Source organism: Mustela lutreola, chromosome 12, assembly GCF_030435805.1.
Source record: "Mustela lutreola isolate mMusLut2 chromosome 12, mMusLut2.pri, whole genome shotgun sequence".
Lineage (NCBI taxonomy): Eukaryota > Metazoa > Chordata > Mammalia > Carnivora > Mustelidae > Mustela > Mustela lutreola.
This window is the reverse complement of record NC_081301.1, coordinates 57,325,947-57,346,194: the sequence shown is the minus strand read 5'-3', so window position 1 is coordinate 57,346,194 and position 20,248 is coordinate 57,325,947. Positions and strand designations below refer to the sequence as shown.

The following is a 20,248-nucleotide window of genomic DNA, read 5'->3' as shown; positions in this document are numbered from 1 at the left end:
TAACAAATATATTCAGTTCAGAACATTCCATCCCAAACCAGTACAATACACATTCTTTTCAAGTGTACATTGAACATCCTCCAAAATAGATAATATATTAGGCCATCAAAAACAAAAACAAACAAACAAAAAACTCAAGAAATTTAAAAAGATTGAAACCATATCATGCATCGTTTCTGATCACAACACTATGAAACAGAAATCAACCACACACAAAGAAATTCCAAAACCACAAATAAATGGAGGTTAAATAGCAAGCTACCTAACAATGAATGGCACAGCCAAGAAATCAAAGAGAAAATTAAAAAAAAAAAAAAAAGAAAGAAAGAAAAATGAAAATGAAAACAGGGTGTTCCAAAACCTTCAGAATGCAGCAAAATCTCTTCTAAGATGGAAGGTTATGGTAATCTAGACCTGCTTCAAGGAGCAAGAAAAGTCTCAAATAAAGGGAGCTAGAAAAAGAACAAACAAAACCCAAAGTCAGGAGAGGAAAGGAAACAATAAACATTAAAGCAGAAATAAAAGGCATAGAGACTAAAAAACACAACGAAACAAAACAACAACAGCAACAACAAAACACAATAAAACCTGGATCTAGTTCTCAGGAAAGACCAACAAAATTGATAAACTATATCTACACTCATCAAAAGCAAAACAATATAAAGCAAAACAGAGACAGGACTCAAATAATAAAATCAGAAATGAAAGAGGAGAGGCGCCTGGCTGGTTCAATGGGTTAAGTCTCTGTCTTCAGCTCAGGTCATGATCTCAGGGTCCTGGAATCGAGCCCCACATTGGGCTCTCTACTCAGCGGGGAGCCTGCTTCCCCCTCTCTCTATTCCTGCCTCTCTGCCTATTTATGATCTCTGTCAAATAAATGAATAAAATCTTAAAAAAAAAAAAAGAAATGAAAGAGGAGAGCTAATAACTCACACCACAGAAATATAAAGGATTACAAGAGAATATTATGAAAAATTTTATGGCAACAAATTAGATAATGTAGAAGAAATGGGTAATTTCCATATAACCTCCAAAAATGAATCAGGAAGAAATAGAAAATTTGAATAGACATTACCAGCAAGAAAATTGAATCAGTAAAAACTCCCAACAAACAAAAGTCTAGGACTGGATGGTTTTACAGGCAAGTTCTACCAAACATTTAAAGAAAAGTTAATATTTTTTCTTTTTAAACTATTAAAAAAGAAAGTAGGGGAAATAAGTCTTCCAAAGCCATTCTATAAAGGCAACATAACACTGCTACCAAAACCAAATAAAGGTACTACCCCCCCAAAAGAAAAAGGTGAGAGACAGAATTACAGGTCAATATCTGTGTTTAACATAGGTGCAAAATCCTCAACAGAACATTAACAAACTGAATCCAATGATATATTAAAAAAAAAAAAAAAATTCACCACAAGAAAGTAGGATTTATTCTTGGGATGCAAAGTAGTTCAAGATTCAAAAATCAATTAATGTGATAAATCAATAAAAGAAAGGATAAAAGCCAAATAATCATTTCAATAGATCAATAGATTCGGGTGGGGGGACTCGACAAAGTACAACATCCACTCATAATAAAAACTTTCAACAAAGTAGTGTTAGATGGAACATACATTAACATAACAAAGGACATATATGAAAAACACACAGCTAACATTATCCTCAATGGTGAAAAGCAGACTGATTTCCCTAAGGTCAGGGACAAGACAGGGATGTCCACTCTCACCACTATTATTTAACATAGTATTGGAAGTTCTAGTCAAAGTAATTAGATATGAAGAAGAAATAAAAGACCTCCAAACTGGTAAGGGAGAAGTAAAACTTTCACTCTTTATAGATGACATGGTAACTATATATAGAAAAACCAAGTCTCACCAAAATAAAGTCTCACCAAAAAACTATTAGAATTATTAAATGAATTCACTAATGTTGCAGGATACAGAATCAACATACAGAAATCTGTGGCATTTCATACACTAATAATGAAGCAACATAAGGAGAAATTAAGAAAGTAATCACATTTACAACTGTACCAGAGATAATAAAATACCTAGGCATAAACTTAACCAAGCAGGTGAAAGACCTGTATTCTGAAAAATATAAAACATTAATGAAAGATATTGAATATGGCACAAACAAGTAGAAAAATATTCCAACCTCATGGACTGGAAGAAAAAACTGTTAAAATGCCAATATTATCTATATAATCTACTGAGTTAATGTAATCCCTAGCAAAATGATTTTCAATAATGTTTTTCAAAGAAGCAGAACGAACAATCCTTAAATTTATCTTGAACAACAGAATATCTCAAACAGCCAAAACAATCTTGAAAAAGGAAAAGAAAGCTAGAGCTATCAAAAATTCCAGATTTCAAGTTATGCTACAGAGCTGTAGTAGTCAAACCAATATAGTACTGCACAAAAATAGACATATACATCAATGGAATAGAATAGACAGCTGAGAAATGAACCCATGTTTATAATAGTCTATTAATCTTCGATAAAGGAGGAAAGAATATGGTGGGGAAAAGACAGCCTCTTCATCTGGATGGCTTTATGCAAAAAAATGAAAGTGGACCACTGGGTTACACCATAAATAAAGATAAATTTAAAATGGATTAAAGACCTAAATGTGAGACCTGAAAAAAAAAAAAAAATCCTGTAAGAGAGCACAGCAGTAAGTTCTCTGAACCAAATGTAGCAAGTGAAACAAAAGCAAAAATAAACTATTGGGACTACATAAAAATGAAAATCTACAGTACAATAAAGGAAATTTTCAACAAAAATAAAGGACTACCCACTGAATCACAGAAGATTTTTGCAAATGACATCTATGATAAAATATTAGTATCTAAAATATATTAAAATTATAAAACTCAGTATTTAAGAAAAAAACAAATAATCCAATTAAAAATGGGCAGAAGTCATGAGCAGACATTGCTCCAAAAAAGACATTCAGATGGTGAGCAGACACATGAAAAGATGCTCAACATCACTCATCAGCAGCAAAATGCAAATCAAAATCATAATGACATATCACGTCACACTTGTCAGAATGACTAAAGTCAGAAACATGAGAAAAAAGAGTTGGGGAGGATGTGGAGTAAGGGGATCCCTCTTGCACTGCTTCTTGGTGGTAGTGCAAATGGGTGCATTGAGGAAAATAGTATGGAGATGCCTCAAAAAGTTAAAAATATTTCTTCCAATCCAGTAATTGCACCACCAGGTATTTACCCCAAATATATAAAAAATTCAAGGGAATACATGCACCCCTCTGTTTATTGACGTATTATTTACAATAGCCAATTATGGAAGCAGCACAAGTGTCCATCATCAATACATGAATGGATAAGGAAGATTGTGTGTATATATATACAAAGGAATATAATTCAACCATAAAAAAATCTTGCCATTTGCAAAAATATCAATAGACCTAAAAAGTATAATGCTAATTGAAATAAGTGAGTCAGAGAAAGACACATACCATATGATTTCACTTATATGTGGAACTTAAGAAACAAACAAACAAAAAAAGAATCAAGGGGAAAAAAAAGAAAGAGACAAACCAAAAAATAGACTTTTAACTGTAGAGAATAAACTGGTAGTTAATGAAGAGGAGGTAGGTGGTGGGATCTGTGAAAGAGGCAATGAAGATTAAGGAATACACTTGTGATAAGCACTGAGTAATGTATACAATTGTTGAATCACCATATTGTACACCTGAAACTAAAGTAACCTTGTATATTAACTATAGGGGAATTAAAAAAAATACTTAAACTAATTTAACTTAATGCAATTAGGTTTAAACTTAATTTAAACTTAAATTTAAAAACAATTAAAAATATTTTCACCATGATCAAATAAGATTTATTCTAGGGATTAAAGGATTGTTCAATATTTGCAAATCAATCAATGTGACACATCACATTAATGAGAAATGATAAAAACTATATGATCATTTCAAAAGATGCAGAAAAAGCATTTGACAAAGTACATTTTTCCATGGTAAAAACTCTCAACAAAATAGATTTAGAGGGAACACACCACAATATAATAAAAACTACACAGCTAACATACCCAATGGGGAGAAAACAGAGCTTTTCTTCTAAGATCAGGAACAAGACAGGAAGGTCCACTCTCACCACTTTTATTCAACAAAGTACTGCAATTCCTAGCCACAGAAACTACACACACACACAAAAAGGCATAGACTAGTAAGAAAGAAGTAAAATTTTCACTGTTTACAGATGACATGATCCTATATACAGAAAATCCTAAGGACTTCACCCCAAAATTTCTAGAACTAGTAAATGAATTTGGTAAAGTTGGAGGGTACAATATTAATATACAGAATCTGCTGCATTTCTATACACAAATATACTTTGCTACACAAAGTAGCCAAAAGGGAAATTGAGAAAAAGAAAATCCCACTTACAAAGCATCGAAAATTATAATAATAATTGTAAGAATAAATGTAAGGAGATGAAAGACATGTACACCAAAAACCATAAAACATTGATGAAAGAAATCAAAGATGACACAAATGGAAAGATATCCCATGCTCATGGGTTGAGAGACTCATGATTGTTAAAATTCCATACTAACCAAAGCAATCCATAGATTCATTGCAACTCTGCCAAAATACCAAAAGCATTTTTCACAAAAATGAATAAATAATTCCAAACTCTGTATGGAACCATTAAGGAACCTGAATAGCCATAACAATCTTGAAAAAGAAGAACAAAATCGGAGATATCACAATCCTAAATTTCAAGATATACTCAAAACTGTGGTAATCAAAACACAGTATGGTGCTAGCACAAAAATAGATACATAGATCAATAGAAAAGTTTAGAGAGTCCAGAAATAAACCCATACTTTTATGGTTAATTGATCTACAACAAAGTAGGTAAGGATATGCAATGGGGAAAAAAGGGCTTGTCTTCAACCCATAGTTTTGGGGAAAGAATGAAACTGGACCGCTTCCTTATACCATACCCAAAAATAAACTAAAAATGGATTAAAGACCTCATTGTGAGACCTGAAACAATAAAATTCCTAGAAGAAAACAAAGACAGTAATCTCTTTGACACTGGCCATATAAACACTTTTCTAGATAGGTGTCCTTTGGCAAAAGAACCAAAAACAATATTAAACTATTGGGACTACTCCAATGTAAAGACCTCCTGTACAGCAAAAGAAACCATCAACAAAACTAAAAGAGAACCCACAGAATGGGAGCAGATATTTGCATATGATATATCCCATAAGGGGTTAATATTCAAAATATATAAATAATTAATACGACTCAATACAATAAAATCAAATAATCCAATTAAAACTAGCCAGAAGTCATGACTGGAACTTTCTCCAGAGAGGGCATACAGATGGCCAACAGACACATGAAAAGATGCTCAACATCATTCATCATCAGCAAAATGCAAATCAAAACCACAATGAGATATCACCCACACCTACCAGTATGGCTAAAATAATAATTAAAAAAAAATAAAACTACAAGTATTGGAAAGGATGTATAGGAAAAGAAACACTTGTCAGCACTCTTGGTGGGAATGCAAACTGGTGCAATCACTATGGAAAACAACAATATGGAGGTTTCTCAAAATATTAAAATAGAATGGCCATATAATCTGGAAGTTTCACTAATTGGTATTTGCCTAAGGAATATGAAAACATTAATGCAAAAAATTATGTACCCCTATGTTTATTGCAGCATTATTTACAATAGCCAAACTATAGAAACAGAGCAAGTATTCAGAACACGAAAGGATAAAGAAGATGTGATGTGAATATATACATATTTTTTCACATCTGCATATGTATATGTATACACATACACACACACAATGGAATAATATTCAGCTATAAAATAAAATGACATCTTGCCATTTGTAACAACATGAATGTATCTGAAGGATATATTGCTAAGTGATATAAGTCAGACTGAGAAAGACAAATGTCATATAATTTCACTCACATGTAGAATTTAAGAAACAAAACAAAGAAACACACACACACACACACACACACACACACACACACACATGCAAACAGATTCTTAAATCTGGTACTTGCCAGAGGAGAGATGGGTGTGTTGATAGGGGAATTAGGTGAAGAGGCTTTAGAGTATTGTCACAGAAAGATAAATACCATATGATTTCACTCATATGTGGGATTTAAGAAACAAAACACAAGTAAAGGGAAAAAAGAGAGAGAGAGAAACTACGAAACAGACTCTTAACTGTTGAGAACAAACTGATGGTTATCAGAAGGGGGGTGGGTTCAGGGATGGCTTGTGTTATGTGTGTGTGTGATGTATGGAATTGTTGAATGACTATATTGTGCACCCCAAACTAATATAACATGTTATGTTAACTGGAATTAAAATGAAAACTTAAAACTTAAAATTAAAATAAAACTTAAAATAAAAACTTAAAATAAAACTTAAATAAAATGAAACGTACACTCATTTTGATGAGCACTGAGTAATGTATAATCATTATAATATTGAATCATTACAATGTACACCTGATACTAATATAATGCTCCATGTTAATTATACCTGAATAAAAAAAAATAAGGGACAATGATGACAGACTTAGAGAAGTATACTTAGAATTAAATGAGATGCATGTACTAATTACATATAATGATAGTACCTATACATAAGGTAATTTTGGCACATGGCAGAGACTCAATGTATTTTACCTTCTTGTATCCTGTTAAATCAGAGGAAGTATGTATTTTATAAATATACTTATATTATATATATATGTATATAATATACTATATAATATCTTATATATGTATATATATAGTATTATATTACGGGGAGCCCTACTAGAGGTCAGTACACCAGGAAATTAGATTAGATGAATGACTATAACAACTACTAACCAACAGTATTAAGATCTTTAAGTTAAAAAGAAAATAATAATAATAAATAACTAATTTAAAGTGCAGGAATATAGTAAGTGATAAAAAACAGTGTGTTGAACAGAACAGAACCTCAGCAAAGGAAAGGTGATGTAGACATCTCAAGTCACTATGTATAAAATGTCTGGTTAAAATAAGAGTATTCTTCCTTTTTTTTTTTTAAGACTTTATTTATTTATTTGACATAGATCACAAGTAGACAGAGAGGCAGGCAGAGAGAGAGGTGTGGTGGTTGCTTGGGGTGGGGGTGGGAAGCAGGCTCCCTGCTGAGCAGAGAGCCTGAGGTGGGGCTCAATCCTAGGACCCTGGGATCATGACTGAGTGGAAGGCAGAGGCTTTAACCCACTGATCCACCCAGGCACCCCAAGAGTATTCTTTCTTAATGGCCAAGCTGTTCAGTAGATTTTATATATGTGAAGTTAGGATCCCCAATACTGTACTTTGAATTATTCAAAATTAAACATTGTATATGTCCACCCTGTTCTCATAGCCACTCACTCCAATGAGTACTAAGCACAGAGCAATGTTAGAGAGATTTAACACACATATTTTGCTCACAACCTTAGCTCTGAATTGCTTCTTTAACATATTCTCACACTTGATTTTGGGCAATGCTATCATTCCATTTATTTATAACTGGATGGGTTTTCAGTTACACTTTATTATAATTCTGATTATATATCCCAATATGTTTACCTTCACAACCTCCAGCAAACATTCTTCTTGTGGCACTCTGGTACCATAAGGAGAAATCCCTTTCTAGGCAACACTCTGCTGACCCTTTATGTCAATCCTGCAAAGAGAAGTAGGAAATATATTCTCATGTTTTATTTCCCACATGGTTTCAGTAAAATTACCAATTTCTGTTACAATAGATATTTATTAAAAGGGAGAGATTTTCAAACATTAATTAAAGGTACACTTCCAAAAGTTAAAGGATTCCTCAAAAAATAAGCTTGTTAGATTTTGTAGCAAGAATATATATACAATTAGAGTGAAAGCAAGAGAATGAGAGAGCACACTATCTCTCCCTCCAGCCCTAACATGACAGAGGTAGAAATGGAAGCAATCTATCAAATCATCAATCTTATTATGGGACCACCATGGAACAAGTAACAGAACTCATAATTTCTGTTATTTTTACCCTACTAAGCTTGTGAACATTAGTATTAACATATAACTGAGTTTCATTAAGTTATAAATTTCTTCGGATTGTATAATTTCTTCAGATTGTATAATATTCTCTAAAAACAATGATTGTATTTCCTCAATTAAAGTGTGCATCATATGAAACGTAAAAAGCTCTCTTATGTGCCTATTAGAAATAAAGCAAGATCTGTCAAGTGTTGATAGGTGTACTATGAACTCAAACTCACCTAAGGATAGATAAGGAAGACAGGTGTATTTGCTCTGTCTATGACTGTCATGGCAGGATGTTTGATAAGTTACTTTGAGTTATTATCTGTCTCTTTGAGAAAAGACAAATGGATTATGCACCATGTCAAGGTCTTGTCATTTGCATAGGTATAAAGTATGGCAATTACTAATTTAAAATGTCTCAGAGCTTGAGACAGATATAATCTTTCTTTCTATAAACTTTCCACATGTAATTTTGAAGGGAGACATGAGTCACATCCTTCATGTGTCTGATATTTTCTTAAGTGAAATGAACTCCACAGTTTATTTGTTGCAAAGAGATATATTTTGAATGTGATATTTTGAGGTTTAAGTAGAATAGTGATACATTCTTGAATTTTTAAAGACTGCAATGTAGAAGTCCCCAGAATAGAATGCAGCCATATATTCCTATGAACATCTTTTTTTAAATATTTTATTTATTAGTTTGACAGAGAAAGACACAGTGAGAGAGGGAATACAGACAAGGCAGTGGGAGAGGGAGAAGATGGCTTCCTGCTGAGAAGGGAGCCCAATGTGGAGCTCTGATCCCAGGAGGCTGGGATCATGACCTGAGTGAAGGCAGGCTCTTAATGATTGAGCCACCCAGGTACCCTCCTATGAACATCTTAACATCTAGAGCTGGCATGTATTTTCAGCTTTATTTCATTTTATTCTTCACATCCATTGTATCCTAGATTTTAATCTAAACTAATTTTATCTAAAATTGCTGGATTGACATTCAGATTTTTAAAAACTGTCCCTTCCATGCTTGAGCATTTTCCAAAAATAATTTTAAAATCATAAGATCAGAAAAATAATGGAGTCTGTAGAATTTAAAGTTGTTCATCTAGTTTACTCACCTAAACAGAATCTTTTTTGCAATATCTCTGATAAACAGATGGTCACCTATTTTCCACTGAACTGCTGCTTATTGTGGCTGGCAATCCATTTCAGTTTTGAACAGCACTAATAGTTAGAAAATTCCACTTCATATGTTTATCCTCTAATCACCAAGTACTCTTCCTTGTATTATATATTGGAGTAAAACAAAACAATTCTACTCCTCCTCCTGCATGACAGATCTTCAAATTCAAGTATTCATTAATATCATAAAATGGGTACATATTATGTCCCCTTGTCAGAATTAGATAAGTACTCTACATTCATGAACTATATTCTACAAGAAATAAATATGTATGATATTTTAAATGTTTAATTTATCTAAACTACCCTATAAGAACACAGTTCTTTCTCGTGAGTTTGGTATTTTTCTCTCTTCTCTAGGCAGATTGTATATAAACTCTTGATCTTGCATGTCTAGTGCTAAAACATTTTTAGCATGCACCCCCGATAATTTTATTTATTTTTGATCTATTATATGTAAGCGCAGTAACTTGCTACTACAAGGTGAAATTCAGGGGCATCTGGGTGGCACAGTCTAATGAATATCTGACTTTTGGTTTCAGCTCAGGTGGTGACTTCAGGGTTGTGGGACTGAGATCCACAGTAGGCTCAATAGTCAGTACAGAGTCTGCTTAACACTCTCTCTCCCTCTGCCCCTTCATCTTGTTCTCTCTCTCTTCCTCTCTCTCCTTTTCTTTCTCTTAAAAGAATAAGAATTTTTTTTAAAAAAATATTAAAATTTATAAATTATGCAGAGATATCACAAAATAATAAAAAATAAACATATGGAAATTTTGATATTTTATTCCCAAACCCAAGTGATCAACTTTCAGATGTAGAAAATGACATTTCTTAAACTTCAAGATATTGAACTTTTCAAATGAGTTATTTTTGCTTTCCTTTTAACAGATTTGCTTGGCAGAAGTGAGAAAGAGGGCACACTTCTGCCCATTTCTGATGGCAAATGTCATTGTGTGTGTGGTTTTTGTGGTGGCATCCTTATAATCATTAACTGATTGTGGTGATTTTGTGGGAATGTCGGCTTTCTTTCTTTCTTTCTTTTTACTTTCTTTCTTCTTTCTCTCTTACTTCTTTCTTTCTTCCTTCATTCCTTCCTTCCTTTCATTCCTTCTTTCTTTTAGAGAGAGAAAGAGTTCTTGTGACTGGGGGAGGGCAGTGGTGGCAGAGGGAAAGGAAGAGAGAATCTTAAGCAGGCTCCATGCAGAGCAGAGCTGCATATGAGGTTCAATCTCAGGACTCTGAGATCTTAACTTGAGCTGAGATCGAGTGGGAGGCTTTACTGACTGAGCAACCCAGGCACCCCAAGCATGATGGTTTTCATTGAGGAAGCAGATTTCTTGGTGGCCTGGTTCTGAAACACAAATTTCAGAGTCTTTTCCTGAAATATTAACCTAAAGCCAATTTTCTCGGTATCCCCAATAACTTCATAAGTGATTTGGTACCCAATAAGATATCCTTTCATGTACAACTAACCTAAAACTATATTATTCCCTATGGTGTAATACTAAACAATACATTGATATGTTAATATTATTCTTCCCAAAAGGGATACATCTTAAATTCATCAATCATTCAATTGAAAAAATAATTTTAATTACTGAAATTAACCATTATTTAGAGCACTTGTCAGGTACCTGACACTGTATTGGAATTAGGAACATAACTCATTAACATAACTCATAAAAATTTCTGCTTCTTAAATTCCTTTTGTTTAAATTATTTAAATTTTTTATTAACATACAATATATTATTAGCCCCAAGGGTACAGGTCTGTGAATCTCCAAGTTTACACATTTCACTGCACTCACCATAGCACATACCCTCCCCATAACCCAACCACCCTGTCCCTACCCCCCTTCAGTTTGTTATGTGAGATTAAGATTCTCTTATGGTTTGTCTCCCTCCCAATCCCATCTTGTTTCACTTATTCCTTTCCTATCCCCCAAGCTCCCCAGGTTGCCTCTCAACTTCTTCATATAAGGGAAATAATAAGATAATTGTCTTTCTCTGATTGACTTATTTGGATATTAGAAGGAAAATATAAGGATAATACCCTCTAGTTCCATCCATGTCGTCACGAATAGTAAGATTTCATTTCTTTTGAAGGCTGTATAGTATTCCATTGTGTGTGTGTGTTACATCTTCTTTAGCCATTCATCTCTTGATGGACATCTAAGTTCTTTAGATAGTTTGGCTATTGTGGATATCGCTGCTATAAACATTCAGGTACGCATGCCCCCTTCAGATCACTACATTCATATCTTTGGGGTAAATACCCAATATTGCCATTGCTGGGTCATAGGGTAGCTCGACTTTCATCCTTTTGAGGAACCTACCTGCTGTTTTCCAGAGTGGTTGCACCAGCTTGCATTCCCACCAACAGTGTAGGAGGGTTACCCTTTATCTGCATCCTCACCAGCATCTGTCATTCCCTGACTTGTTAATTTTAGTCATTCTGACTGGTGTGATGTGGTATCTCATTGTGGTTTTGATTTGTATTTCCCTGATGCCAAGTGATGTGGAGCACTCTTTCATGTGTCTGTTGGCTATCTGGATGTCTTCTTTGCAGAAATGTCTGTTCATGTCCTCTGCCCATTTCTTGATTGGATTATTTGTTCTTTGGCTGTTAAGCTTGATAAGTTCTTTATAGATTTTGGATACTAGCCCTTTATCTGCTATGTCATTTGCAAATACCTTCTCCCATTCTGTCAGTTGTCTTTTGGTTTTGTTAACTGTTTCCTTTTGCTGTGCAAAAGCTCTTGATCTTGATGAAGTCTGCCCTTGCTTCCATTGGCTTTGGCAATGTTCCTAAGAAGAACTTACTGCAGCTGAGGTTGAAGAGATTGCTACCTCTGTTATCCTCAAGTATTTTGATGGATTACTTTCTCACATTGAGGTCCTTCATCTATTTTGAGTCTATTTTCATGTGTGGTGTAAGGAAATGGTCCAGTTTCATTTTTATGCATGTGGCTGCCCAATTTTCCCAACACCATTTGTTGAAGAGACTGTCTTTATTCCATTGGACATTCTTTCCTTTGAATTGTTGAATATTAGTAGAAGATTAGTTGACCATAGAGTTGAAGATATATTTCTGGGCTTTCTATTCTGTTCCATTGATCTATGAGCCTGTTTTTGTGCCAGTACCATACTGTCTTGATGAGGACAGCTTTGTAATATATCTTGAAGTCTGGAACTGTGATGCCACAACTTTGGCTTTCTTTTTCAACATTCCTCTGGCTATTTGAGTTCATTTCTGCTTCCATATAAATTTTAGGATTACTTGTTCCATTTCTTTGAAAAAAAAGGGGATGGTATTTTGATAGGGATTGCATTAAAGGTGTATATTATTTTAGGTAGCATAGCCATTTTCACAATCTTTGTTCTTCAAATCCATGAGCGTGGAACATTTTTCCATTTCTTCGTGTCTTCCTCCATTTCTTTCATGAGTACTTTATAGTTTTCTGAGTACAGATTCTTTGCCTCTTTGGTTAGGTTTATTCCTAGGTATCTTTTGGTTTTGGGTGCAATTGTAAATGGAATTGACTTTTTAATTTCTCTTTCTTCTGTCTTGTTGGTTATAGAAATGGAACTGACTTTTGTGCATTGATTTTTATCCTGACAGTTTACTGAATTCCTGTACAAGTTCTAGCAGATTTGAAGTGGAGTCTTTTGGGTTTTCCACACAAAGTATCATATCACCTGCAAAAAGTGATAGTTTGACTTCTTTGCTGATTTTGATGTATTTAATTTCTTTTTGTCATCTGATTGCTAAGGCTAGAACTTCTAGTACTATGTTGAATAGCAGTGGTGATATTGGACATCGGTGCCATGTTCCTGACCTTAGGGGAAAAGCTCTAAGTTTTTCCCCATTGAGAATGATATTTGCTGTGGGTTTTTCATAGATGGCTTTGATGATATTGAGGTATGTACCCTCTATCCTTTCACTTTGAAGAGTTTTGTTTGAGAAAGGATGCTGTATTTTGTCAAATGCTTTTTCAGCATTTATCGAGAGTATCATATGGTTCTTGTTCTTTCTTTTATCAATTGATTTGTGTATGTTGAACCAACCTGGAAGCCCAGGAATATATCCCACTTGGTCATGGTGAATGATCCTTTTAATGTACTGTTGGATCCTATTGGCTAGTATTTTGCTGAGAATTTTCGCATCTGTGTTAATCAAGGTTATTGGTTTGTAATTCTCTTTTTTCTTGGTTTTGGGATCAAGATAATGCTGACCTCATAAAATGAGTTTGGAACTTTTCCTTCCATTTATAGTTTTTTTTTTTTTTTTAACAGTTTCAGGAGTATAGGAATTAATTCTTCTTTAAATATTCGGTAGAATTTTCTTGGGAAGCCATCTGGTCCTGGGCTCTTGTTTGTTGGGAGATTTGTGATGACTGCTTCAATCTCCTTAGTGGTTATGGGTCTGTTCAGGTTTTCTATTTCTTCCTGGTTCACTTGTGGTAGTTTATATGCCTCTAGAAATGGCATCCTTTTCTTCCAGATTGTCAAATTTTCTGGCATATAGTTGCTTATAATATGTTCTTATAATTGTTTGCATTTATTTGGTGTTGTTTGTGATCTCCCCTCTCTCATTCATGATTTTATTTATTTGGGTCCTTTCTCTTTTCTTTTTGATAAGTCTGGCCAGGGGCTTATCAATCTTATTAGTTCTTTCAAAGAACCAGCTCCTAGTTTTGTTGATTTGTTCTACTGTTTTTTTTTTTTTATTTCTATTTTATTGATTTCTGCTCTGATCTTTATTATTTCTCTTCTCCTGCTGGGTTTAGGCTTTCTTTGCTGTTTCTTTGTTCTTTCTCCAGCTCCTTTTGTTGTAGGGTTAGGTTGTGTGTTTGAGACATTTCTTATTTCTTGAGAAAGGCTTGTAATCATTATATACTTTATATGTTTTATACTTTCTTTCAGGACTGCCTTTGCTGTGTCCCACAGATTTTTGAACAGCTGCGTTTTAATTATCATTTATTTATATAATTTTTTTTTCAATTCTTCCTTAATTTCCTGGTTTGCCCATTTATTCTTTAGTAGGATGCTCTTCAGGTTCCATGTATTTGAATTATTTCCAACTTTTCTCTTGTGATTGAGTTCTAGCTTCAGAGCATTTTTGTCTGAAAATATGCAGGGAATGATTCCAATCTTTTGGTATTGGTTGAGACCTGATTTGTGACCTAGCATGTGATTTATTCCAGAGAATGTTCTATGTGCACTGGAGAAGAATGTGTATTCTGTTGTTTTGGGATGGAATGTTCTGAATAGCTCTGTGATGTCCATCTGGTCCAGTGTGTCATATAAGGCCTTTATTTTTTGTTGACCTTTTGCTTGAATGACCTGTCCGTTTCAGTGAGGGAAGTGTTAAAGTCACCTACTATTATCATATTATTGTCGATGTGTTTCTTGATTTTGTTATTAATTGGCTTATATAGTTGTCTTCTCCCATGTTAGGGACGCAGATATTTAAAATTGTTAGATCTTCTTGTTGGACAGACCCTTTGAATATGATATAGTGCACTTCCTCATCTCTTATTATAGTCTTTGGTTTAAAATCTAATTGATCTGATATAAGGATTGCCACTCCTGCTTTCTTCTGATGTCCATTAGCATGGTAAATTGTTTTCCACCCCCTCACTTTAAATCTGGAGGTGTCTTTGGGTCCAAAATGTGTTTCTGGTAGATAGCATATTGATGGGGTTTCTTTCTTTTTTTTTTTTTTTTTATCCATTCTCATACCCTGTGTCTTTTGATTGGGGCATTTAGCCCATTAACATTCAGGGTAACTATTGAGAGATATGTAATTAGTGCCTGTATTGCCTGTAAGGTGACTGTTACTGAATATTGTTTCTGTTCCTTTCTGGTCGACTACTTTTAGGCTCTCTCTTTGCTTAGAGGACCCCTTTCAATATTTCCTGTAGAGCTGGTTTGGTGTTTACAAATTCTTTTAGTTTTTGCTTGTCCTGAAAGCTTTTTATCCCTCCTTCTATTTTCAATGATAGCCTAGCTGGATATAGTAATTTTGGCTGCATATGTTTCTCATTTAGTGCTCTGAATATATGATGCCAGTTCTTTCTGGCCTGCCAGGTCTCTGTGGATAATCTGCTGCCAATCTAATATTTTTACCATTGTATGTTACAGACTTCTTGTCCCTGGCTGCTTTCAGGATTTTCTCTTTGTCACTTATACTTGTAAGATTTACTACTAAATGACAGGGTGTGGACCTATTCTCATTGATTTTGAGAGTGGTTATCTGTGCTTCCTGGATTTTGATGCTTGTTCCCTTTGCTATATTAGGGAAATTCTCTATGATAATTTGCTCCAGTATACCTTCTACTCCCCTCTCTCTTTTTTCTTCTGGATCCCAATTATTCCAATATTGTTTTGTCTTATGGTATCACTTCTCTCTCGAATTCTCCCCTCGTGGTCCAGTCGTTGTTTGTCTCTCTTTTGCTCAGCTTCTTTATTCTCTGTCATTTGGTCTTCTATAACACGAATTCTCTCTTCTGCCTCATTTACCCTAGCAGTAACACCCTCCATTTTTTAATTGCATCTCATTAATAGCTTTTTTAAATTTCTGCTTGGTTAGATATTAGTTCTTTTATTTCTCCAGAAAGGGCTTTTATTTCTCCAGACAAGGTTTCTCTAATATTTTCCATGACATTTTTGAGCCCATCTAGCACCTTGAGAATCGCCATTCTGAACTTTAGATCTGCATATTACCAATGTTTGTATTGATTAGGTCCCTAGCCTTCAGTACTGACTCTTGTTCTTTTTTTTTTTCTTTTTTTTTTGTCGTGAATTTTTCTGCCTTGTCATTTTATTCAAATAAGAATATATGAAGGAGAGAATAAAATACTAAAAGGGCAGCAAAGAACCCATGAAAATGTGTGTTAACCAAATCAGAAGAGACCCCAAATTGTAGGGGCAAGAAAGGGGGTAAAAAGAAGTTCCAAAAAAATTTAAAAAAAAAATACAGATGTTGGGCTGGTGAATGGAAGAGAGCCACCCATTTAATTTTTGGAGTACTTTGGCCTCTTAGGAGAAACTACCTCCCAAAATTTTAAAGAAAGAAAAATGTGCATCATATATATACATATTTATATTTATATTTATATTTATTTTATATTTATATATATGGTACACATGATGAAGGGATGGAATATGACTGCAAAGATAAAAATTAAAAAAATATATTCTAAAAAGGTAGTTGATACGTTGGTTGGGAAAAGAATGAAATGGAAAGTGGAGAGAATTTGCTCAGGCTAGAGACTAGAACAAAGCCCTCTGGTAAATTTAGGGTATATTTTGACCTATTAGCAGAAGTTCTATCTCAAAATTTTGAGAAACTGTATGTTTATACAAAAAATAAAGTTAGATACATTGAAGGATAATGTATGACTATAATAATGAAGGTTCAGAAAGGTTTGTTTTTTTTTTAATGACAGGTATTGTTAAGATAAAGGTTAAAAAACCTTAAAAGAGGATAGAGTAAAAGTTTTAAAAAATTAGAATAAGGAAAAAAAAAAACTTTGCAAGACTAAAGAATCATGAGGGAAAGACTTCAATTCCATTATTTTCTTTCTCCTCAAAATTCAGCTGTTCTTTATAAGTGAGTTTGTTCTTGTTTGGATTTCTTGCTGGTCTTCTGAGGAAGGGGCCTGTTGTAGTGATTCTCAGGTTTCTTTGCCCAGGCCAGAATTGCACAGCCTTTGCCAGGGCTGGGCTAAGTAATCTGCTTGGGTTCACTCAGGAGCTTTTGTTCCCTGATCACTTTCCGTAGAATTCTGGAGGACAGGAATGAAAATGGCAGACTCCCAAACTCTAGCCCAGAGGAGCAGAGAGTTTGGGCCCCCACTCCTCAGTGCATCCTTGGAGAAAAACACTCAATCACTCCTGTCTCCCTGGCCTCCAGCTCTGCACCAAGCTCACCCAGCCTATGACCGAGCATCTCTGTCTCTGGCACACAGCCTCGCCTGGAGTCTTCAAATCCAGCAGATCACCCCTACTCTTCCAGGGAGGTCTCCCTGGATCTGCCTCTTGTGGGGTCCCTGCTCAAAGAGCTGTGACCTGACTATGCCATGGATCACAGTTTAAGGTAACTCCGAGCTGAGACCTTATTCCTTGGCCGCATCTCTGTAGTCAGCTTCTCTGCTCTAATACCTGTGAGCTCTGATCCTTTGGTGACCCTGCAGAACCTGAGACCATGTCAGCCCTGAGAGGGCTCCATCCCCACTTAGCCTCTGGAGTGCTGTCCCTCAGTGGAGCAGAATTTTAAAAGTTCAGATTTTGTGCTCTGTTGCTCCACTGCTTGCCAGGAACTGACCCCTCCTCCTGCAGTCTATCTTCCCATCTCTTTGGATTCACTTCCCCACAGATCCTACCTTTCAGAAAGCGGTCGATTTTCTGTTTCTGGAATTGCTGCTTTTCTTCTCTTTAAACCCCTGTTGGATTTGTAGGTGTTTGGAATGATTTGATAAACTATCTAGCTGATCTCCTGCTACCTGATGTTATCTTAGCCTGCTACTCCTTTGCCATCTTGACTCCTCCCCCTGCTTTTTAAATTCTAATAAGTATTTTTTTTAATGTGATTTCACATGTACAACCAAGGTTACCTATATACATGACTATAATATTATTTTGTTTTGTCCACCAAATAAATAATTCTTCCACATATCTCACTTAGCTTCTATTATCTTGAGGTTTATCCTCATGCTTTAGACCTATTTTGAAACTGTCTTAAACTTCCAAGATTATTAATATAAAATATAAAATAAAACTTCCATAATACATAATTAAAATATATTTTAATAATCCTATGTTTGTAGAGGGATTCACTAATGACGTTTAAAGTTAATAGTGACTCTTGCATTAGAATAAATATAATACATTTTAAAACACCTCAACTACAACTATCTAACTAGAAAGTACTGAAATTCTTAAAAAATGCATTGGAACTCCACGATTTGTGAAAGCATATAAAATGAATGGCTTATCCTAATGCTTATTTTCCTTGGTTTTATCAACTCTATATATTTGAAAACTGCTTTCTTGTAATTGCATGTCCACTTTATAGTGAAGAGTAAGATAAAAATTAAAGATTAAATGACTCATTAAAATGTATTACAAAATTTTAAAAATGTGCTATAAAATACAAAAATAATAAAATTTGAGTTCCACGCACAACTGAAATCACCTGGCATTTGTTTTTCTAATTGACTTATTTTACTTAGCATTATACTCTCTAGCTCCATTCAGTCTTGCCAGTCATTGCAACTGAGACTTCATTGTTTTATGACTGAGCTATGTTTCTGTGTGTGTGGGTGTATTTATATCTATATATCTATATCTATATATCTTTATCCATACATCTATCAATGGAATTACAAGTAAGTAAATAAATAATAATCACAAAGTAAGAAAATACTTCTCTGGAAATATGGCATTGCAAAACATAAATTGGTTCCCAGAATCTGGGATTTAGAAAACTCAATTTTAAAAGATGTGAACTATGAGAAAAATACAATTATATAACAAGAATGTTTAAAAAATTCTATGGACTTATACCTTCTCAGATTACAGGCCACATATCTGAAGTGAAACCACAGCCATTAGACTCAGAGATAAAATTTCTATGTAATTTTCAGTCAACTTATATGGACCAGTTCAAAAAAAGCTCTGTTTTGTTCCAAAGTCTATTTCCTCCCCTTCTTCTTCTTCCTCCTCCTCCTCCTCTTCTTCTTCTTCTTCTTCTTCTTCTTTCTACTTCTTCTTCTTCTTTTTAAGCTTTATTTATTTATTTATTTCAGAGAGAGAAAGAGAGAGCATGAGTGAGAGGAGGAGCAAAGGGAAAGAATCTCAAGCAGACTCCTTGCTGAGTGTGGGACCAGATGGTTGTGGAGGTCTATCCCATGACCCATGATATCATGACCTGAGCAAAAACCAAAAGTTAGACCCTTAACCTACTGCGTCACCTAGGTGTTCCCCAGGTCTATTTTTTCTATTTAATCTTTTGTAGATTTTTTTCTTGCCAGGAGATAATTGAAATCCTGGTCATTTTTATTCAAAGTACATGAATTAAAAATGAGTTTCGGAGTGAAAATATCATTGGATATACAATCTTCAAATATAAAAATTTCAGGGTTTAATAAGTCCCCTCCTCAGCTGGAGTTTGTGTGTGTTGTATAAAATAACTTTTCCCAAATAGTCTGTAATATGTAACACCAAATATATATCTCCTTAATTGCTTTGTTAGACAGAATTATTATTTTCTTCATATGCTCTTAATGTTTTAATAAGATATTTTATTAATTGTCACATGAACAATAAGTTCAATTCTAGAAGGTCTTAGAATTTATAGGTGAGCTGAATTAGGAACTTAAGTATTTTGATCCTTACTGAAAAATAATTCCATTCACTATTTAAACTGCTTTTCCCCAGCTGTATTGATTACTTTGGTACTATTTAAATAACATCAGTCCTATATCTGGTATTTGTTATAAATGCACAAAACTATGCTTTTAAATTTGTACTTCAAAATTTCCTATTCTCTACTTAGGTAACATAGTAGTAGATAGAGGTACTGATAATATTAATATTTAACTGAAAACAAATTGTTAACCAATTTCTAGGAAATTTTCAGAAAGTACTAAATAACCTTAAATAACCATTGGGTGTAGAGATTACCAAGTACAGAAATACATGGCAGTTTTCATGAGTAACACAATTTAAGGTTAGTAATGTAAATCGGGCTGAAAACTTTGCTAATCTTGATCATAATTAAAATTTTAAAAAATTATAACTAGATTGAATCCTAACTAAAATTTTCACTCATAGATTAAAATGCTAGCCAGCTAAATTTGCTGAAAATATAATACAATTACACTTGAACCCTAAAGCTCACAGACTTAAAATATTAAAGTTTGAGCTAGAAATATTCCACAGGTTTTAATATTCAAATTTC

General features: G+C 34.1%; 1 long non-coding RNA gene across 1 annotated transcript in view; it reads right to left on the bottom strand.

Moving 5' to 3' along the window:
• Window positions 1–20,248, bottom strand: part of LOC131813009 (uncharacterized) — a 57,872-nt gene that overhangs the window by 17,860 nt on the left and 19,764 nt on the right. Inside the window, exon 2 of the long non-coding RNA XR_009346574.1 lies at window positions 7,654–7,750. This is a non-coding gene — a long non-coding RNA (uncharacterized LOC131813009). The remainder of the gene's footprint in view (window positions 1–7,653; window positions 7,751–20,248) is intronic.